General features: G+C 40.8%; 1 long non-coding RNA gene across 3 annotated transcripts in view; it reads left to right on the top strand.

Moving 5' to 3' along the window:
- Nucleotides 1-318: 318 nt before the first annotated feature.
- Nucleotides 319-20,844, top strand: part of LOC126427902 (uncharacterized) — a 71,746-nt gene continuing 51,220 nt past the window's right edge. For 2 of the 3 annotated variants that reach the window (XR_007576750.1, XR_007576749.1), the window contains exons 1-3: nucleotides 319-699; nucleotides 10,454-10,935; nucleotides 19,964-20,165. This is a non-coding gene — a long non-coding RNA (uncharacterized LOC126427902). The remainder of the gene's footprint in view (nucleotides 700-10,453; nucleotides 10,936-19,963; nucleotides 20,166-20,844) is intronic. The other variant, XR_007576751.1, reaches the window with a different exon arrangement.

The raw sequence follows: 20,844 nt of genomic DNA, 5'->3' as shown, positions 1-20,844 counted from the left end.
ATTCGTTTATGTTGGCTCTTCCAGTGCGGTACTCAGGTGTTTTGTCGCTGTGCGACGTCAGGATGAGTTCCGCGATTTAAGTTGTGCGATGTGTGGTTCGTGCAGATTACGGGAATGTCTCGCTATAGTAAGCACTTGGCTGTTTTGATGCTTGTTTCCTATAACCTAATATCACGAGTCTGTGGCAACACCTTGACATTCTTTGCCAAGTGAGTTTAGCGTGATCGTATCGCTGACGTATTAGGACACAATCTTTGCCGCTGTCGGCATAGTAACTTAGAGTTGTTTATGTTTGTCGTTCGTCTTACGAGAGTTAAAGTAATAAAAGTTAATATGAACAACTGCTTTATTATTCTATAGTTCGGACATACTAGAAAGTCGCTACAAGACCAATCGTCATATTACTAGAACGATTGTTTATTTCGCTGCGCAAAAATACGTTCCATATCTTGCTAGAAGACCGTAATGGGAGTGATTTGCCACTGTGGTTATGATCTTCAGCTTTCTTCTTTGAATTGTAGGACAAAATGCAGATCGGTCAGTCGAGTTCACGGAAAGGTGTGTTTATCGGGAAGACCTCGATGGGAGTGATGTCAGTATGCCGAAAGTTGCGCAGCTGTGATTAGTGAGGAGTAGGCCTACCGGAAGAACATAAGAGAAAACACCGTAGTAGTAGCAGTGAGGCGGATGAAACTGGATGTGAGTTACTAGCATCGTAATTGCATAATTATTTGATTTCATGTGTCACACATTTTTATCGATCAATGCAGGAGTTTGAGAGGACACTTTTTACGAATTAAAGTAACGTATAAGATAATCTTTGGGTCTATGTGGATATGTTCAAACACTGTACTAAAATCGCAGTAATTCCACTGCGTTCTTTTATTTTAGATTATCAAAAAAATGCTGTCATACTAGCCCATCTATACTGTACAGTGTGTGATGCTGGTACCGTTCCTGCGTGCCATTTGACACCCTTCATCTCTGGCAATGTTAAGTAGTAAATCACAACTGATTTTAACCCTTACTTTCTGTGTAAAAATTCTTCTCAGCAAATTTTGTACATAGTTACCTCGTGAGAGCTTCTCAGATAGACAATGGAGCCTATTTCGAGGCGTCTTTGTCAAATGACAAAGAAAGTGAACAGTTGTGAAACATGTACCAAAAGTTACACTGTGAATTCAATTTAAATCAGAAAACATTCCCAATTTCTGTGAAAGCAAATTTTTTAGAAGTGTTTTTTGAGGATGTACCAATGAACTATGATGTTTTCTTTTGCAATGTTTGTGAGGAGTAGGCCTAGATTATTAGACAGTGGAGCAAGTGTGCTGCAATAGAGTTTAGAGAATAATGTCATTCTGTATTTGATGTGAAAAGTACATAAACTGCAGTGGTATTCTGTAAAGCAGCTGTTTTACGGTGAATGTTGTTTTCAGCATGGGAGTGACGGAGGAGTTGGGGTGTAGGTGGTGATGCGGTGTGTTTTTTTTTCTGTCATATGTGTTACACAGTTCTCTTTGTGCTTCCCCAAACTCTTTTGCTTCCTTCCGGCACTTGAGGTTACAGACATATTTTCTAATGCAGTAACTGCCACAAGCAGCAACCTTTCATCACCCTTGATCACAGTTGTTAAGATGTTAGCTACATTTTGGGAAAACTGTGTGTGGCCAAGTGTTAGAAAGGCTGAAATGTTCTATATTTGGATTCTAGGTAAATTTTTAGTGGTGTGTTCTGAAAGGTGTTTAATTTTATTAATGGAGTAACAAGCTCTTCATCCAGATCGTGATGTCCCAAGGGATGCGTACAACCACTGTGTCATGGTCTGCCTTGCACTGTCATGAGGATGTGGAATGGAGGTGAATGTGGTCAGGACACCACTCTCCTGGCCATTTTGCTGACTTTGTGGACTGTGGAGCTGCTACTACTCGGTCCTGAATTGACGTCCTGAGGCTGAGTGCAGCTCCTACTTATTAGTGGAGCACATTTTTATAATGGATATTGCCACTGACTACATAGGCTATTATGTTTTGCAGAAGGTTCTGGAGGTATATTGATGCAACATTTTAATGGCAATCCGTCCACTCGGACATCATTTCCAAAACGACCAGCAAGTGAAACTGCAAAATATTAGCATATAATAATAGGCATACAAGAGCTGCCAATGTTCTACATGGAAAAATATGCCTCAGCATTAGACAAACAGAAACTGCTGACAGATGGCAACCATGATTTGCCAAAAATACTACAAATTTAGGTTTTTCAAAGGTGTGTTAACACCACATGAGCTTCAAGTTTTCACATTCCCTCTCAAAGTTTGATTATACTTGGTCCCTTGAAAGTACCGGTAAAAAAAGTCTTGGATGCTTGGTGTATTTTTCAACTGCCTTGGTTTGTTGTCAGCAGGAGAATTGGATTTATTCTAACAGTTGTCAGAAGAGCTTCAAACAAAACAGATTTGTCAACTTAACCCATGGGCAAAAGATCTTGTTATGAAATGTGTTGTAGCACTTGGAAGAATTGATTTTTTAGCAGTTTCTTGATAGCTATTATATTAAAGGCCATTGCTCTAGCACAATGTGCAAGAAATTTGCCACTAAAAGTGCATTGGACCTCAGAATTTGTGATGCGATGGCCCTGTTCTGAATGAATGTTTGAATTTAACATTTGTCGTAAAGTGTGAATATTTCAGGCAAGGCAAGAATTGTTAAAATTATGAAGAGTACTGTATATGCTCTGCAGTGCGATGATAGAAAGTTTACCCCCTTTTTTGTAATATTTGGATGCTCAGATTTGTTCACAGAGCAAGGGTCTGACACAAATGGTCATTTCTTTGGGGGTAAGAAAGCCAGACAAATGAACATTAAGTGTACTGGAAGAGCTATTGTTCGATGTTAGTGTTGGGTGATGATCAGTTGGAGAAAGTTGTCACATGATTTGCAGTAAAAATTTTGACACTGTCTGTCAATGACAGAAAGACTGGCTCTGTCCCTCCGCTGAGGGCCCTTCCATATCATTGTCCCTCTGAGAAGGAAGGCTCAGAGTAAAATAGGATGCCAGAATGAGATTTTCACTCTGCAGTGGAGTGTGCGCTGATATGAAACTTCCTGGCAGATTAAAACTGTGTGCCGGACCGAGACTCGAACTCAGGACCTTTGCCTTTCGTGGACAAGTGCTCTACCATCTGAACTACCCAAGCACGACTCACGCCCCGTCCTCAAAGCTTTACTTCTGCCAGTACCTCGTCTCCTACCTGCACCTGCAGAGTGAAAAACTTTACAGAAGCTCTCCTGCGAACCTTGCAGAACTAGCACTCCTGAAAGAAAGGATATTGCGGAGACATGGCTTAGCCACAGCCTGGGGGATGTTTCCAGAATGAGATTTTCACTCTGCAGGTGCAGTTAGGAGATGTACTGGCAGAAGTAAAGCTGTGAGGACGAGGCTTGAGTCGTGCTTGGATAGCTCAGATGGTAGAGCACTTTACCGCGAAAGGCAAAGGTCCCGAGTTCGAGTCTCAGTCCGGCACGCAGTTTTAATCTGCCAGGAAGTTTTAAAATAGGATAACTTTTCTGGCTATGTGGCAAAGCTGAATGGGGTCACAACAGATGAAACAGTGTGTGTGTGTGGTGTGTGTGTGTGTGTGTGGTGTGTGTGTGTGTGTGTGGTGTGTGTGTGTGTGTGTGTGTGTGTGTGTTGGGGGGGGGGGGGTATTATTATTTTTTATTATTATTATTGTTATTATTATTTAAATCCTTTACCTTCAACAAACCAATTCCCCCCCTAAATATGTGTTATTGTGTTATCACTCCATGTGTGCACATCATCTCCCAACAACTTTGGTGCCATGTTTTACTAAATTTGTTTTCTTAATGAAAGTCTGTGATCCAAGACAACAGAGAAGTGGCAAAATTTTTGAATGAGTGGTGACTAAATTTACGTGTCAAACCATACACAATAACAAAAAAAAAAAAAAACTGATAAGTTGTCACATTGTGAGGTGCCGTCCTGTGAAAACCATGTTTTCGAGTGTGTCTTCAGAAACCATAGAGATTCATAGATGATGACATAGATATCAACAAAAGTATGAGCAGAGGAAAAGGGGGAGAGAACATTGTTTTGCATAAAGTAGAAATATAAGTGGAAACTAAAATTGAAGAGCATTATTGCACATTTTTAAGACCAGCTGAGTTCATGCAATGACTAAGCTAGGGTGACCTTTCCATTTTTATTCAAAGAAAACTGGACATTTTGAAAAGTTTAGAAAAAGACATGGCATGGTTTAGGGAAAAAGGGACACAAATTGTGTTGACAAAATTTAATGGACATAGTTAAACTTTGCATCATACACTCAGTAGATCCCAGATGACTTTTTTACAGTTACTGTGCAGAGAAAAATCACAGCAGTATGTTGAAAAAGTAACTCTCATAAAATTCAGTCATATGACAGCTTCTCCTTCTGATATTAAGAATGTTATACATTCCCTCAAAAACAAAAGCTCATCTGGTTTTGATGGTGTTTCCAATAGAGGACTAAAGATTTGTTCCCGCACAGTAAGCCTGGTCCTATCTGAAATTTGTAATGCATCACTCGCTCAAGGCAAGTTTCCAGAGAAACTGAAATATGCCATTGTTAAACTGCTCTTTAAAAAAAAAGGTGATAAGAGACACGTCAATAACTACCGACCTGTATCATTGCTGGCGTTTTCCAAAATTTTTGAGGAGGTGACGTATTCTAGAACAGTCTCTCACCTTAGCAACAGTATTATCATTAGCAAACCACAGTTTGGATTTCTGAAGGATTACTCTACTGTGAACTATATTTACGTGTTCTCACCAGATTTTACAAGCTTTAGATAATAAAATATTGTCAATATTCCAGAATGAGATTTTCACTCTGCAGCGGAGTGTGTGCTGATATGAAACTTCGTGGCAGATTAAAACTGTGTGCCTGACCGAGTCTCAAACTCGGGACCTTTGCCTTTCGCGGTAGAGCACTTGCCCGCGAAAGGCAAAGGTCCCGAGTTCGAGTCTTGGTCGGGCACACAGTTTTAATCTGCCAGGAAGTTTCATATCAGCGCACACTCCGCTGCAGAGTGAAAATCTCATTCTGGAAACATCCCCCAGGCTGTGGCTAAGCCATGTCTCCGCAATATCCTTTCTTTCAGGAGTGCTAGTTCTGCAAGGTTCGCAGGAGAGCTTCTGTAAAGTTTGGAAGGTAGGAGACGAGGTACTGGCAGAAGTAAAGCTGTGAGTACCGGGCGTGAGTCGTGCTTCGGTAGCTCAGATGGTAGAGCACTTGCCCGCGAAAGGCAAAGGTCCCGAGTTCGAGTCTCGGTCGGGCACACAGTTTTAATCTGCCAGGAAGTTTCATTGTCAGTATTTTCTGCAGGCTATCAATGGCATTTGACTGTGTGAATTGCAGTATTCACCTAGATAAATTGTTGTTTTCATTGGGAAGATGGTGCAGCCAACCAATGGATAAGCAATATCTAATCAAAAGCATGCAGAAAGTTATAGTTAGTAATTAAAAAAATATAGCCTGCGGAGATAATTCTGACTGGGAAGAAATCACGTGAGGGGTTTCCGAAGTCTCAGTCTGAGGTCCATTATTGTTCCTCATATTTGTAAACAATCTTCTGTCTAATATACAACAAGCGGGATTAGTTCTTTTTGTAGGTGACACTAATATTGTAATCAATCCAAAGATATATACAGAAACAGAAGAAATGGTAATAAAAGTTCTTAAAGTATCATTGACTGGTTTTCTGTGTGTGTTATCACCCTCAATTATAAAAAGACACAACACACTCATCTACTGAGTTACTGCACCAATGATAAGTGTAACACATGGTAAGGAAATTATAAATATAGTGGAAACTTCAAAATTATTACATGTCCTCATTGATGATAATTTAAATTGGAAAACGCAGACATTGGAACTCCTAAAACAACTTAGTTCAGCCACATTTGCGACTCAGAATCATTGCAAATCTTGGGGAGGGACTGAGAAATTTTCTCCTCTACAACTCCTGTCCCATAGAAGAATTTCTGTTCCTAACTCACAACATCTGAATATTTTTTATTTTTGTAAGAAAAAAACTTTAAAATGTTCAGAATGTAACCATATGTACAAATTACTTTGTGATGTGAATGTGAAATGACTCATTCCACATCATTACAATTTATTGTGCAAAATGATCCTCAGAACATGAAATTCAGCAACTAACTCTGTCACTGTACTTTTCACTTTTATGTACTTTATCAATAAATGCATTTCATTTGAGCACTTATGCAGTATTTCCTTGTCTTAAAGTGATTCACAATGTCAGATCTTCCTCCATGTCCAAATGCAAAGTTTGATTTGCACAATGTACATTCTAAAGTTTCTTCATCGCCGTTATACTGCTGTTGAAATCAAACTCTTGTTTTGGCATCATGAAACAGTGGTTATCGATCAGTAATATCAACAGAGCAAAATGCTACAATAAGTAAACAAAGGCCATAGTGCATACAATAACTAAACAAAGACCATAGTGCAAGTTGCACAAATAACACTTCCTTGTGTATATACTTCCACAGTGTGCAGTACGTTGCAAATCAAACAACTGGTGGTCTAAATGATCAATTATTGACAAAATTATTTAATTGGATAGATAAAAAAAAACTTATTCACCAAGCAGCGGCAGAACACAGACATAAAAGATGTTTGTAATTGGCAAGCTTTCTTCAGGTAGAAGGGTTGAAGGGGAAGGAAGAAGGTTGAAGGTAAGGGACTGGAGATGTCTAGGAAAAGAGGTAGATTTTGGGAAAGTCGGCCAGAACCTTGAGTCAGGGGAGACTTACCATATGGGATGAGAAGGAAGGACTGATTGTTGGGAACTGCATCGGACGATGCCAAAGTTGAGATTACAAATGCTCCACTGTTCTATCTGTTGCAAATCACATAAAGCAAGTAGAGAACAGGATTTACACTGCAGTGTTGTTTGAACAAAGTTATGTACATGAATTAGAACGATCGTCATTAATAAGTAGTTGAACAATGTTCTTTAAACTGACCTGTGAATATAATATAAGGAAAGGGGGAAGGGGATAAATTGTCTGTTTGCACTCAAAGCTGCTTGTTGAGCAATGAATGAATTTTAGGCCTAATGAAGAACCCGAGCCATTTGTATGTATTTTGAAGTGCAGTATTGCGAGCAATTTCTATATGACTGGGCTATCCAAGCATGACTCGCTAGCCACCCTCACAGCTTTTCCTCCACAAGTACCATTTCTTACCTTCCAAACATTACAGAAATTGCCCTGTAAACCATATGCAATTCATTTCTTTCGATGGTCACTTACATAAGTTTGTTTAATATGTTTATATAAGTGGCGGTGGTGATCCATGCAGTGGGGGGGAGAGGAATATTCTTTTGGATGAAGTTGCAGCAGTTAGAAATGGAACCATAGTGTAGCAGAGGGCCAGCTTAGGTTGGAAGGTAACAGTTGGTTTGCAGTTTGCAAAGACAACAATGTGGCATAACAATCTTTTTTTGCATATATTGTACATTCCATAGTTCCACTAACATCCCTGATCAAAAGCTCTGTTTTCCCTCTGTGTCCGATATTTTCATATTTTTATTGTGTCTGAATAAGATTAACATTCCTGTCCCAAAACCCTCAATTCCTGTTGAGGTCCCTTTAATGTGTCAAATTTTATATTGCTAATGTTTCTGTGTTTCATGTAGTGTCAGCCGGTGGTTGTCTCGAGAGGGATTTGTCACTGCCACATTATGCCAGCACAGTATAAGTTAATCTTTAAATAGATAAGTGGTCCAGTCATATTAATGTGACCACCGCCTATGTTGACATCAATATGCGATAACCACTCACAGATTGCAAGTTGCAGCACTAGCAGTGGAAGGTATACATATAAAGCATGTCAGGGGGACATGGGAAACAGTGCATTCATTGAAACTTACTGGCAGATTAAAACTGTGTGCCCGACTGAGACTCAAACTTGGGACCTTTGCCTTTCCCGGGCAAGTGCTCTACCAACTGAGCTACCGAAGCACGACTCACGCCCGGTTCTCACAGCTTTACTTCTGCCAGTATCTCGTCTCCTACCTTCCAAACTTTACAGAAGCTCTCCTGCGAACCATGGCGAACTAGCACTCCTGAAAGAAAGGATACTGCAGAGATATGGCTGAGCCACAGCCTAGGGGATGTTTCCAGAATGAGATATTCACTCTGCAGTTGAGTGTGCGCTGATATGAAACTAGGCTAGGCTAGGCTGTGGCTAAACCGTGTCTCCGCAGTATCCTTTCTTTCAGGAGTGCTAGTTCTGCATGGTTCGTAGGAGAGCTTCTGTAAAGTTTGGAAGGTAGGAGACGAGATACTGGCAGAAGTATAGCTGTGAGAACCGGGCGTGAGTCGTGCTTCGGTAGCTCAGATGGTAGAGCATTTGCTCGCGAAAGGCAAAGGTCCCGAGTTCGAGTCTCGGTTGGGCACACAGTTTTAATCTGCCAGGAAGTTTCATATCAGTGCATACTCTGCTGCAGAGTGAATATCTCATTCAGGAGTGCATTCATTGTCATATTGTGGAAACAGAGCCAGTTTATTGGACGTCCAAAAGGGTAAGATCATTGGCTTTTGGGCTAAAGGTTTTAGAATTTCCAAAATGGCTAAGTTTGTAAACTGTTCACGTGCCGCTGCTGTTAAAGTATACCATGCGTGGCAAAATGATGGTATCCAAAACCAGCACCAAGGCGACTGTGGTGCAGCACGGTCCATAGATGACACGGTGAATGATGGCTGCAGAGATGTAAACAAGCTAATAGACTTTTGAACAACTGACTGCCCAGGTGAACCAAGGGGCTACCAACGGTGTCTCCTCAGCGATCATTCAGCCAGTGTTGCTGTGTATAGGTCTTTGCAGCAGGTGCTCGGTTCATGCTCCCACACTGACTGCTGTTCATTGGTGACAAAGACTGGAACAAGCATGCCAGTATGGCAACTGGATGTCCACTGAGTAGGGACAGGTAGTGTCGTCAGATGAATCACATTTTATATTCCATTGTACAGACGGCCATTGGTGTGTACAGCATAAAATGTCCGAAAGCAAACACCCTGCAATAATTGTCGTAAGGTTACAGACTGGAGGAAGGAATATTATGGTTCGAGGAATATTTTTGTGGCGTTTTCTGGGTGATCTCATTCTGAAAGCCACAGTGGATCAACACAAGTATGCATCTATCCTTGCACACTCTTACATCCCGTTTGTTTTTCGTCGGCCTGATGGCTTCTACCAGCAGGACAATGAAATAAGTCACACAGCTTGCAGCGTAAGTGTGTGGTTCGAAGAGCACCGGGATGAGTTTACTGTACTCCCTTCACCACCAAACCACGTGGATTTAAACCCAGTTGAGAATCTGTGGGACCACCGCTATTGCGCTGTGGATCCTCAACCGAGAAACCTGGTGCAGCTGGCCGAGGCACTGGAGTCGGCATGGCTCCACATCCGTGTCAGTACCTTCCAGAACCTCCCTGCACATTGCATGGGGACTTAATTATGTACAATGCAAATAATTTTAATTTTTTGATTTAGTAGCTCTCTGTTCAGTTACGCAGTCTCGTAACCAGTTGGCCCTGACTAGTATTAGTACGCAATCTGACTGCATAGGATGACAACAGAGAATGAAAGGAAATTTCTGTTACCACAATTAATTAATTAAGTCACCACCAACTATAAAAGCTACGAGACAAAAACTACAGAACAACAAAGCACAAGTGTAACTGTTCTGTGTGTGGAAGTGTGATTCAACGTACACATCTGGCACGGTTCTTCCTCAATAAGACAAGATATTTTAAATACCATTTACACTGAATTAACTAAAAAAAAACTGAAATACTATAATTGCACATAGAAACCCGAATTACAGTCTAATACATGAACACAAGCCAGATGCTTTGTTGACTTAACCTGTGACCAAGAGGCATTGTTAGTTAGGAAAAAAAAAGAAAATGTTTTTTACCTTCATATATATTGACTAAAAATACACTCTGATCATTACAACATCTCCATTCGAACATCTGCTGTCTAGCCCATCAAAACAACTGCACATGACATGGCCTCAAATAGTACAGCTATCAACATCCTCTCAGCAAAGCACTAACCACCACAACTTCTGAACATGCACTGCCAGTGGAGGCGGCGGAATAATACTCTTTGGCGTGATCTCTGGCGCTGTGACTCAGTGTAGCCACCTTTCAACATCTCGCAATGACCCGCATTGCAAAAGGTGGTTGTTCAGGTATTTGGCTGGTGGCCACATTAGTGTGACTGGGCTGTATTTTCACATATAAAAAAATTATTTGAAAGGCAGCTTCCAGCCATACGAATTTGATCATTTACTTATCTTACTCTAGGTTTATTATACAGATTTGGATATGCATTTTTCTTTGCCTGTTTCAGTGCCTGCAAGCATCTCTGATGGAGGTCCACACGACAACTCCATTCCCGGAACCTTCCGACTGCCGGAGATACGAAGAGACACACAACAATGCAACGGCTTCAGAACCCGAGCACAGTGGTGGATGCCACGTGCCTGGTGAAGACATTGCAGGGTGTCAGAGCAGTGCGTCGCCTGAAGCTCTGCTATCTGTCACTTCTGCTTCACAAAATACCAACAATGTGCATTCGCTGTCAGATGTGACTGCTACTAATTCGAATTTGCAGCAGTTGGAAATTGCAGTTTCTAATGCAGCTGACATCACAGCACGCAGTACAGACTCCTGGCGTGTGACCATTGATGACATGCCTGATGAGATTTTGATAAAGATCTTGTCTCACATGTCTTTCAGTGAGCTCATAGATGTTATACAAAAAGTGTGTCCTCATTGGAGAAGACTGTCCCAAGATCCAGAGTTGTGGGATTACAAGGAATACCAAATCCGGTAACAAATCTAATAATACTTAAAATGTGCATTGTACAGTTATTCTGCATGAAAGACATAGATAGGGTGTTATTATTCCTTTTATTCTGACACAGGTGTGGGGAAACAATAGATTTCAAAGGACTCTCAGCTCATTTTATGTTGGTGATCTGGTTTCACTGTATGTTAAAAATGCATTCCAGTTTTAGGATCATGTAATGAGAGATATAATCTATTATGTATTCAGTATGCTTGTGTGGTTGATAATGTGGGCTAAAGTCTAGATTGGGGCCAATGGCAGTCAGGGTAGTGCTTATCTACTGCTCATAGGTTCAGTTCCATGGAGCCAGTGGGATGATTCTTTGACTTAACCAGTGAGAGGCGAAAACAGAGGCAGTGTATTTCTAGCGCCATAATTGAAACCATTCTCTTGTTTGCCATTTCTCGATGTATTAGTGAGTTTCAAGAGAGAAATTTTGTGATTATGGCAGCGAGTGCAATAAAGTGGACTAATTTAAGTGATTTTGTTGTGCACGGCTATGTCGTCCATTGGTTCATGTTTCATGGATTAAATTAAGAGACTTGAAAATGTGTCATATGTGGTGGTGAAATGACTCTTGTTGAGTCAAAGATTTGGGTAGATAGAATTGTCTGAAAGTACAGCAAGAGCTGCTACTTTGAGTAAATGGATCTTTTTTTTTATTGAGTCACAGGTTCAGTATCTTAATAAGCACTAATCTACCTAAGATCTCCAGTGATTTATTTAAAAAAAAAAATGTGAAGCTGCCCTGAGCAGAGAAACATTTCACTGCTTTTTGGAATATGTTGTGGGTTCTGATACTGTCCTCGGTTTGGAGATACGAGCACAGTGCAAGTAACAGTGACTGAAACAAAGAGCAATGAAATTTAACAATGGTAAATCCAGGATTGAATGCAACAGTATTATGAAAAGGAGAGTTGCTACTCACCATATAGCGGTGATGCTGTGTCACAGGTAGGCACAACAAAAAGACTGTCAGGAAATGAGCTTTTGGCCAACAAGGCCTTTGTCGGAGATAAAAAACACACACACACACACACAGTCAGTCAGTCAGTGATTTTTTTTTGTGTGTGTGTGGGTGTTTTTTTGTTGTGTCTATCTGCAACTCAACACCTTCGCTATATGTTGAGTAGCAACTATTCTTTTCGTAATATTGTGAGCAAATAAATTTATAATTCTTGCTTACAGCAATGTTTCATTCTTCCTTTTGAATTACTTTCTTCAAAACACGTGATCAGCCTTTCGCTCTCTTATTGGCCGTGTAACACACGTAACTGATACACTTTCTTTCGTTCTTCTCATACCTCACAGTAAGCGTCAGATAGCTTTTCTATTTTTCTTTACCTTGCCCCATGTGTTGCCTCTGAATCAAGGTCTTTATTGTCATTTTTAATTTTTGTGCTGATGCAGTTTTAGAAGATTCTGAAAGATGAGGGACTCATTGTGCTGCTTACGTAAGTTTGCCCAGCTCCAGGTTCTCCTGCTCACCATATTGGAACAAAATTTACCTCTTCTGTTTGGAGCTGTGTTTTATATAGACTGAGGTATGTTCTCCTGCAAATACGTGTAAAAAATCAGTTTTGGAGGATATGATGCAATTGGTCAGTTGTGTCCAGCTCAGCTATCGACCAATATGGTGGCTGAGTGTCACATGCATTTCAGCAGTCACATTATAGGGACACCAGTGTGAATATGTAAGTTTTTCAGTGGTATGTTCTTGTTACTATATCCTCAGACATGTTAAAAATTTGAAAATATTCGACCTCTGGGCGAAAAATAGTGGGTTTCATCAGACTGCTAAATATAAATGTGGAATGTTCAATGTACTAAAACTGCAACCTCTGTATAGTTGACACAATAGAGGGTGTTGGAGTGTATTAACAGTATATACTTTCTGTGGTGTATCACGTTACTAAAGTGCCTGAAGATGAAGCCATGGTTGTTTTGAAATCAATAAAAATAAATTAAAACAATAAACACATCTGTGCAGAAGCAAAGTAAAAGGCCTTTGTTCTCCGTGACAAAACCAATGTTAGTGGCCAGATACTCATGGATGTTAGCCTGCAGGAAGTGACATTGAGGTTAGCAAAGTAGAACAGAAATGCATAAGTCTCTCTTCTAATGTTTCTGTACAAGGGGAGATCAGGAGTTACACCTCAGTTTCTGATGCCCCTGCAAAGATGATTTATACTGAAATTAGTATCAGTAGCCGTAAGTAACAGCTGGTAAAAGTTAAAATTGATCAAGGCCCCAAGGTCTGATGGAATACTCGTCAGCTGCAGCTGGGTTAACCCCTCTTTTAGCAATAATGTACTGAGATGGCTTAAAAAAAGAAGCTTGCCTATAGTCGAGAAGAAGCAAAAGTGATATCCACTTACAGGAGTGGTAGCAGTAGTGATCTGCAAAGCTACTGTCCAGTATCGCGGACATCGATGTATTGCAGAATCTTAGAACATTTCCTGAGGTCAAACATAATTAGGTATGTCAAGCAGAATGACCGCCGACATGCCTGCCAACCACCATGGGTTCTGAAAACGTCAGTCCTGTGAAACCCAACTTGCAATTTTCTCATTTGACATATTTAAAGGCATCATTTCGTGCTTGGGAGGATGCAGCAAGTTATCTTGGATATAGAGTCATTAACAGCAGTAGAAGTAACTTCAAGTGTGCTCCTGGGAACACTTGCTGTCCATGTTGTAAACTAAGTACCGGACAGGCAATATTAATAGTAACTTCAGATTTTTTGCAGATGACACAGTTATCTGTAATGAAGTACTCTCTAAAAGAAGCTACATTCATGTTCAGTCAGATCTCAATAATATGTCATAGTGGTGTAATGATTGGCAGTTTGCTTTAATGCTACAGAAATGTAAAATTACGCACTATACAAAACACACAAATGTTGTATCTTGTTAGATTAGATTAGGTGAATTGTTCGTTCCAGAGATCTGTATTGTGGAGACCTTCATAGGTGTGGATCTTTTCAGAATTTTTTACCCCTTCTTTATTAGGTCACTTTCCAGTCTTTCTTCCTTTCTTTCTGTCTGTTCGGTAAAAATTTCACAACTGATTTCAAAGTAACTTCCCAATGAGTTAAATACTTGAAAGTTTCAACATAGCTCAGAACTAGATAACAAAGCAATATTGACTTGCTTTCTTGTCTGGTGAATGGTGAAAGCTGCTTTATGTACCACTGCTATTTGCCTCTTTTCCCATTTAGTCACACCCGGTTCATGGAAGAGTGATTGCTGGTAAATCTCTGTGCGAGCTCAAATTTGTTTAATTTTTGCCTTCATAGTCATTTTGCAGGCTGTATGTAAGAAGCAGCAATATACAGGCTGAGTAAAAAATGATGTTACAGCTTTGGAATGATATAGAAATTTATTGAGATAACTTACTGAATCAGGAGATGTCATTTTGTAACAAAACAACCTCAAGTTTGATTCATGTAGTGCATCAGTACCCCATTCTGCCACAAGGAAGAGTTATCTCAATAAATTTCTATATCATTCCAAAGTCCTTTTTGACTCACCCTGTATTGGCTGAGTCAGGTGGAAAGAAACTAAAATTTACGTCTTCACTGTAATCACATCAAAATGTTTGAAGTCAGTTGAAATCTGTCTCTCTCTCTCTCTCTCTCTCTCTCTCTCTCTCTCTCTCTCTCACACACACACACACACACACACACACACACACACACGAAGAAAAAGCAGAAAATAATTATGTAAATAAAATTAAGTTTTTGTATATCTAAAAATAAAGATGATGTGACTTACCAATTGAAAGCGCTAGCATGTTGATAGACACACAAACAAACACAAACATACACACAAAATTCAAGCTTTCGAAACCAACGGTTGCTTCGTCAGGAAAGAGGGAAGGAGAGGGAAAGACAAAAGGATGTGGGTTTTAAGGGAGAGGGTAAGGAGTCATTCCAATCCCAGGAGCGGAAAGACTTACCTTAGGGGGAAAAAAGGACAGGTATACACTCGCGCACACACACACATGTCCATCGGCACATACACAGACACAAGTAGACATTTGTAAAGGCAAAGGGTTTGGGCAGAGATGTCAGTCGAGGCAGAAGTACAGAGGCAAAGATGCTGTTGAATGACAGGTGAGGCATGAGTGGCAGCAACTTGAATTTAGTGGAGGTTGAGGCCTGGTGGGCAAGTTCCCATCTCCGGAGTTCTGACAGGTTGGTGTTAATGGGAAGTATCCAGATAACCCGAACGGTGTAACACTGTGCCAAGATGTGCTGGCCGTGTACCAAGGCATGTTTAGCCACAGGGTGATCCTCATTACCAACAAACACTGTCTGCCTGTGTCCATTGATGCGAATGGACAGTTTGTTGCTGGTCATTCCCACATAGAAAGCTTCACAGTGTAGGCAGGTCAGTTGGTAAATCACGTGGGTGCTTTCACACGTGGCTCTGCCTTTGATCGTGTACATCTTCCGGGTTACAGGACTGGAGTAGGTGGTGGAGGGAGGGTGCATGGGACAGGTTTTACACAGGGGGCGGTTACAAGGGTAGGAGCCAGAGGGTAGAGAAGGTGGTTTGGGGATTTCATAGGGATGAACCAAGAGGTTACGAAGGTTAGGTGGACGGCGGAAAGACACTCTTGGTGGAGTGGGGAGGATTTCATGAAGGAGGGATCTCATTTCAGGGCAGGATTTGAGGAAGTCGTATTCCTGCTGGAGAGCCACATTCAGAGTCTGATCCAGTCTCAGAAAGTATACTGTCACAAGTGGGGCACTTTTGGGGTTCTTCTGTGGGAGGTTCTGGGTTTGAGGGGATGAGGAAGTGGCTCTGGTAATTTGCTTCTGTACCAGGTCAGGAGGGTAGTTGCGGGATGTGAAAGCTGTTTTCAGGTTGTTGGTGTAATGGTTCAGGGATTCCGGACTGGAGCAGATTCGTTTGCCACGAAGACCTAGGCTGTAGGGAAGGGACCGTTTGATGTGGAATGGGTGGCAGCTGTCATAATGGAGGTACTGTTGCTTGTTGGTGGGTTTGATGTGGACGGATGTGTGAAGCTGGCCATTGGACAGATGGAGGACAGCCTAAGTCTTCATGGCAAACGAATCTGCAATGAGCAATGGTCCAGTTGTACTTGCTAGGAGTTTAAAATATTTTCACTTTCTGTGGGTCTTTAGAAATATTCTAGCACTGTTTGTACTCCAATTAATTTTGCACGGTGTCTCAGGTGCAGTTGTGGAACTTGAATGTTCTGCCATGTTTGGTGAGGGTATTTCAGTGATAGCTGTGAACACAGTCTGGTGCTTTCCAGTTAATGTGTTAAATTATTAAATTTGTTGTGTGATATTATCCACTGTTGGGGGCGCAACTCATTTTATTAATTCAACATAATAACTTGTGTCGACCAACAGTCAGTCAACAGTTCAGTGAATGATTAAATGGACAGTAAACTATATGGAAAAGCTTAAATCATCTGTAGTTGGGTATGTGATTTATAACAGCATCTACACTCAACCTGATAGATATTGAAGTTCTTACTAATCATCAGTAATTATTTTACAGTTTATTTAAATTTAAAGCATCGCAGTGTGAGAAGTAGTAGTCTGCTGTGCATGCATCCATGTGAAAGGGGGTGGGGGTGACCGATGTTACCAATTCTTTTCTCTTGTTTCAACTGTTCCTAATTAGCAATGACCTTGAATTGACCACGAGGCATTGGACTGAAATGATAGTCTAGTAGATGCTTATAATATAATTCTGCAAATTGTATCTTATGAGAAAACAATGCATTTATGGTACTACACCTATAGATTTTGTATCAAAAAACAATAGAGGGGGAATAGACAAATTGTTAGCTTCACTATAACCTGCACTCCGACAAGATGGCTGGGAGTAGGAGTGAACACCATAAAAGGGTGAAGTGAATTTACTAATACCTAAATTTTATAATAGTGATTGTACTAAATTTAAGTTAACTGGAATGTTTCACCAAAGTTTAAACTTTGAACATGAAATTCCTTGACTTGAATACACATAACTAACAAAACTGTCTTCACTGTAATTAGCTTCATCATAGTGTATCCTCTGAGGATTAATTAACATAAACAGTTATCTATGATACTTGGTCATTGTACTGTTCATTGCACATCATAGAAACCTTGACAGTAAGCTGGTTTTATTCATTTAGTGGAATGCGTTTGCTTTACCCAGAATATATTATGTAGCTTCAAAATTAACATATAGAACTGTGAAACGTGAATCAAAGGAGTGCACAAATAGAGGAATGAGATTCATTCACAAGATACAAAATGAAAATGTGTAATAACAGAAGCACAATACATATAAGTAATTATTAAGATCATTATCCCACATGCAAGAGAGCTTGGCTTTACAAAACAATGTCATTTAACTTCGTATGGTAACATTCTGTCAACACTCCCACTGTTTAGCGCTTGTTATAAAGATACTTGGTCACAGTTACCTTGTTAACTTACAGCCTCACACCTCTGTAGCCACTGCTACTCAGTTCTGCCAACAGCAGCCTGAAGCTACATCCAGTAGGTATGACTCAACATAAGATGCTTCCTTTGTACAGTTGACCATTAACCAGATAAAACAACCGCTTGACGTTTGTGTCATCTCTGGCAAAAGCTGGCTGTTGAGTAGCTGTAGAATATGTGACCAACATTATACGTGATGACAGTTCAATTTAAAACCTACTTGACGGCTCCAAAGTGATATTTCATATGGCTGTATGTTAGAGGCTTTCTTCAAGCACTGATATCCACACCACCTCACTTCTCACCCTTAGGATCAAAGAACTTTTAGAAAAAGACAGGCTAGTCATTTGGGATTTCCCCCAACTAATATACACCTGTGGTGTACCTACACTATGTGATAAAAAGGGTCCGGACACCCCTAGAACCATACGTTTTTCATAATAGGTGCATTGTGCTCAGTAGTCATTAGACATTGTGAGAGAGCAGAATGCGGCGCTCCGCGGAACTCATGGACTTGGAACGTGGTCAGTTGATTGGGTGTCACTTGTGTCATGCATCTGTACCCGAAATTTCCATACTCCTAAATATCCCTAGGTCCACTGTTTCTGATGTGATAGTGAAGTGGAAACGTGAAGGGACACATACAGCACAAAAGCTTACAGGCCGACCTTGTCTGTTGACTGACAGACTGCCAACAGTTGAAGAGGGTTGTAATGTGTAATAAGCATACATCTATCCAGACCATCACACAGGAATTCCAAACTGCGTCAGGATCCACTGCAAGTACTATGACAGTTAGGAGGGAGGTCAGAAAACTTGGATTTATGGTTAAGCAGTTGCTCATAAACCACACATTACGCCGGTAAATGCCAAACGGCACCTCGCTTGGTGTAAGGAGTGTAAACATTGGATAATTGAACAGTGGAAAAATGTTTAGTAGAGTGATGAATCATGGTACACAATGTGGTGAACCGATGACAGGGTGTGGGTATGGCGAATGCCCGGTGAATGTCATCTGCCAGCGTGTGTAGTGCCAACAGTAAAATTCGGAGACAGTGGTGTTAACGGTGTGGTTGTGTTTTTCATGGAGGGGGCTTGCACCCCTTGTTGTTGTGTGTCACACTATCACAGCACAGGCCTACATTGATGTTTTAAGCACCTTCTTGCTTCCCACTGTTGAAGAGCAATTCGGGGATGGTGATTGCATCATTCAACACAATGAAGCACCTGTTCATAATGCACGGCCTGTGGCGGAGTGGTTACATGATAATAACATCCCTGTAAAGGTCTGGCCTGCACAGAGTCCTAACCTGAATCCTATAGAACACCTTTGAGATGTTTTGGAATGCCGACTTCGTGCCAGGCCTCACCGACCGACATCGATACCTCTCCTCAGTGCAGCACTCTGTGAAGAATGGGCTAGCATTCCCCCAATAAAGCTTCCAGCACCTGACTGAACATATGCCAGTGAGAGTGGAAGCTGCCGTCAAGGCTAAAGGTGAGCCAACACCATATTGAATTCCAGGATTACCGATGGAGGGCACCACGAACTTGTAAGTCATTTTCATCGAAGTGTCCGGAAACTTTTGATCACATAGTGTAGGAGCACTATTCTCTCTCCAAATACATTCAACCCTTCTGACAATAATATTTGATTGCTTATCCTACACACTATACTATTTAACTACTAAATATAATGGTCACCCAGAAAGTAATACACCACTTTTTTTTTCTTCAACAGTAGTTTATTGAACACGTTGAAACATACCCACAAGAATGAATGATGGTTCCTCTACACTCCCTTTCCATTCTGTGGCCTTCCTCCACTGAGACACAAGGATGTGTAAGCCCTGTCAGAGCCATTCCTTCTTCTGGTTATGAAGCCATTTCTTCTCTATGCGAATCACCTCATCATCATCCTCAGAATGTTTTCCACAAATGGCATCCACAAGTGGCATCCTATAAAGGCCCATAAAACTCAACATGCTCTGCAAGACATGAAGCAAGTTCTCCAGCCTGCACCATCTCAGGACTTGTCTCCAGTTGAGCACATGTGGGGTACAATGGGACTAAAACTGACTTATGTGACTAGTCCACCAACAACTCTTACAGAACCACGTGAACAGGTCAAGCAGGTGTGGCTTTACATATCCCAGGATGATATTTGTCATCTGTACAAGAAACTGGTCGCCAGAGTCAGCACCTGCATTGCTGCCCATGGACGCTACACAACCTACTAAAATGGGTGTTTCAGCATGTTTTGATACCTGGTACCTAAGAACTGCTTGTGTTATTGGTCTGTAAATGCAATCATTTCATATACTCTGTAGCACTCTTGTAACAATAAATCTTGATTGAATTGGAAACCTGTAAAAGAATGTACACTCCTTTTTTTATTTTTATTTTTTTCCCCTGATTATGTAGAAGCAAAAAATAGGCTGCTCCAGAGTATTGGCATTGTAAGAATTGTCTTTCCCACATGTTGGAGATACTGTTCTGGAATGAGCTGTCAACAAATTACTGTGTGACAGGTACTGACCTTCCAGTGACACACACACTTGTAAAGGTGGCAGAACTGACCTGGAGGCGATACAGACTTTCCGTGATGCCCCAAACCGGCGCAAAGTATGCACGTATCGGGGAGCCACACCCCGTGTCTTCTGCACCCTATACTACAACTGCCAGGGACTGTCCGAGCTGCGTCTGCATGTTGCACAGAAGCTCACCTACTCGGTAAGTGTTACATTCTCTAAAGTGCACTTGCTTGATATTGGAGGTTCTGTTGCCACCAGTTTTTTTCTTTTATATATGTGTAGATAAGTAAAAGGGGCTAAGTAAACATGCCAATTGTTCCACAATTCAGCAGTTCCTATCATTTACTAGCTTCTTAGCTGATATATAATTTTTTGTTCCAGATCTGTGTTTGAACTATAAATTCCTTCCTAAAATTTGGTTGCCTGCAGAGGAAGGCTGTGCTAGGACCCTTGTGTTGGTCTCTTCCAGCCATTTATCGCTTATGGCTCGTTACCTAAAATGACTGTAATTGTACAGCTAGTTGAAATAATTGAATAAAATGCAGCCACCAGATTAATATTAAGGTATATTCACTTGATACCACATTCCTTGTTTGCAATGGCAAACACACAGGAATAAAAGGGCATGCACAAAAATTTGTAGAAAATACATGTACGCAAGAATGTTTTCGTGTACACAGCTTGTGCTGCATTTATTGTAAAGAAAAGGTGACAGAAAAAGAAAACGGAAAAGTGATGTATATAAAGAAGTGTCTAAATAACAGAGGTGTGAGAAATACAAAGTTACAACAAAGTCTTATTTGCAAATTTCAGGAGAAGATCACTGCAAGATTTTTGATTTGCTGCTTGGAAATCTGCAGTGATAAGGTTGGCAATAA

This window comes from Schistocerca serialis, chromosome 12 (assembly GCF_023864345.2).
Source record: "Schistocerca serialis cubense isolate TAMUIC-IGC-003099 chromosome 12, iqSchSeri2.2, whole genome shotgun sequence".
Classification (NCBI taxonomy): domain Eukaryota; kingdom Metazoa; phylum Arthropoda; class Insecta; order Orthoptera; family Acrididae; genus Schistocerca; species Schistocerca serialis.
The sequence above is the reverse complement of the archived record's forward strand: the minus strand, read 5'-3'. Positions and strand labels throughout refer to the sequence as shown.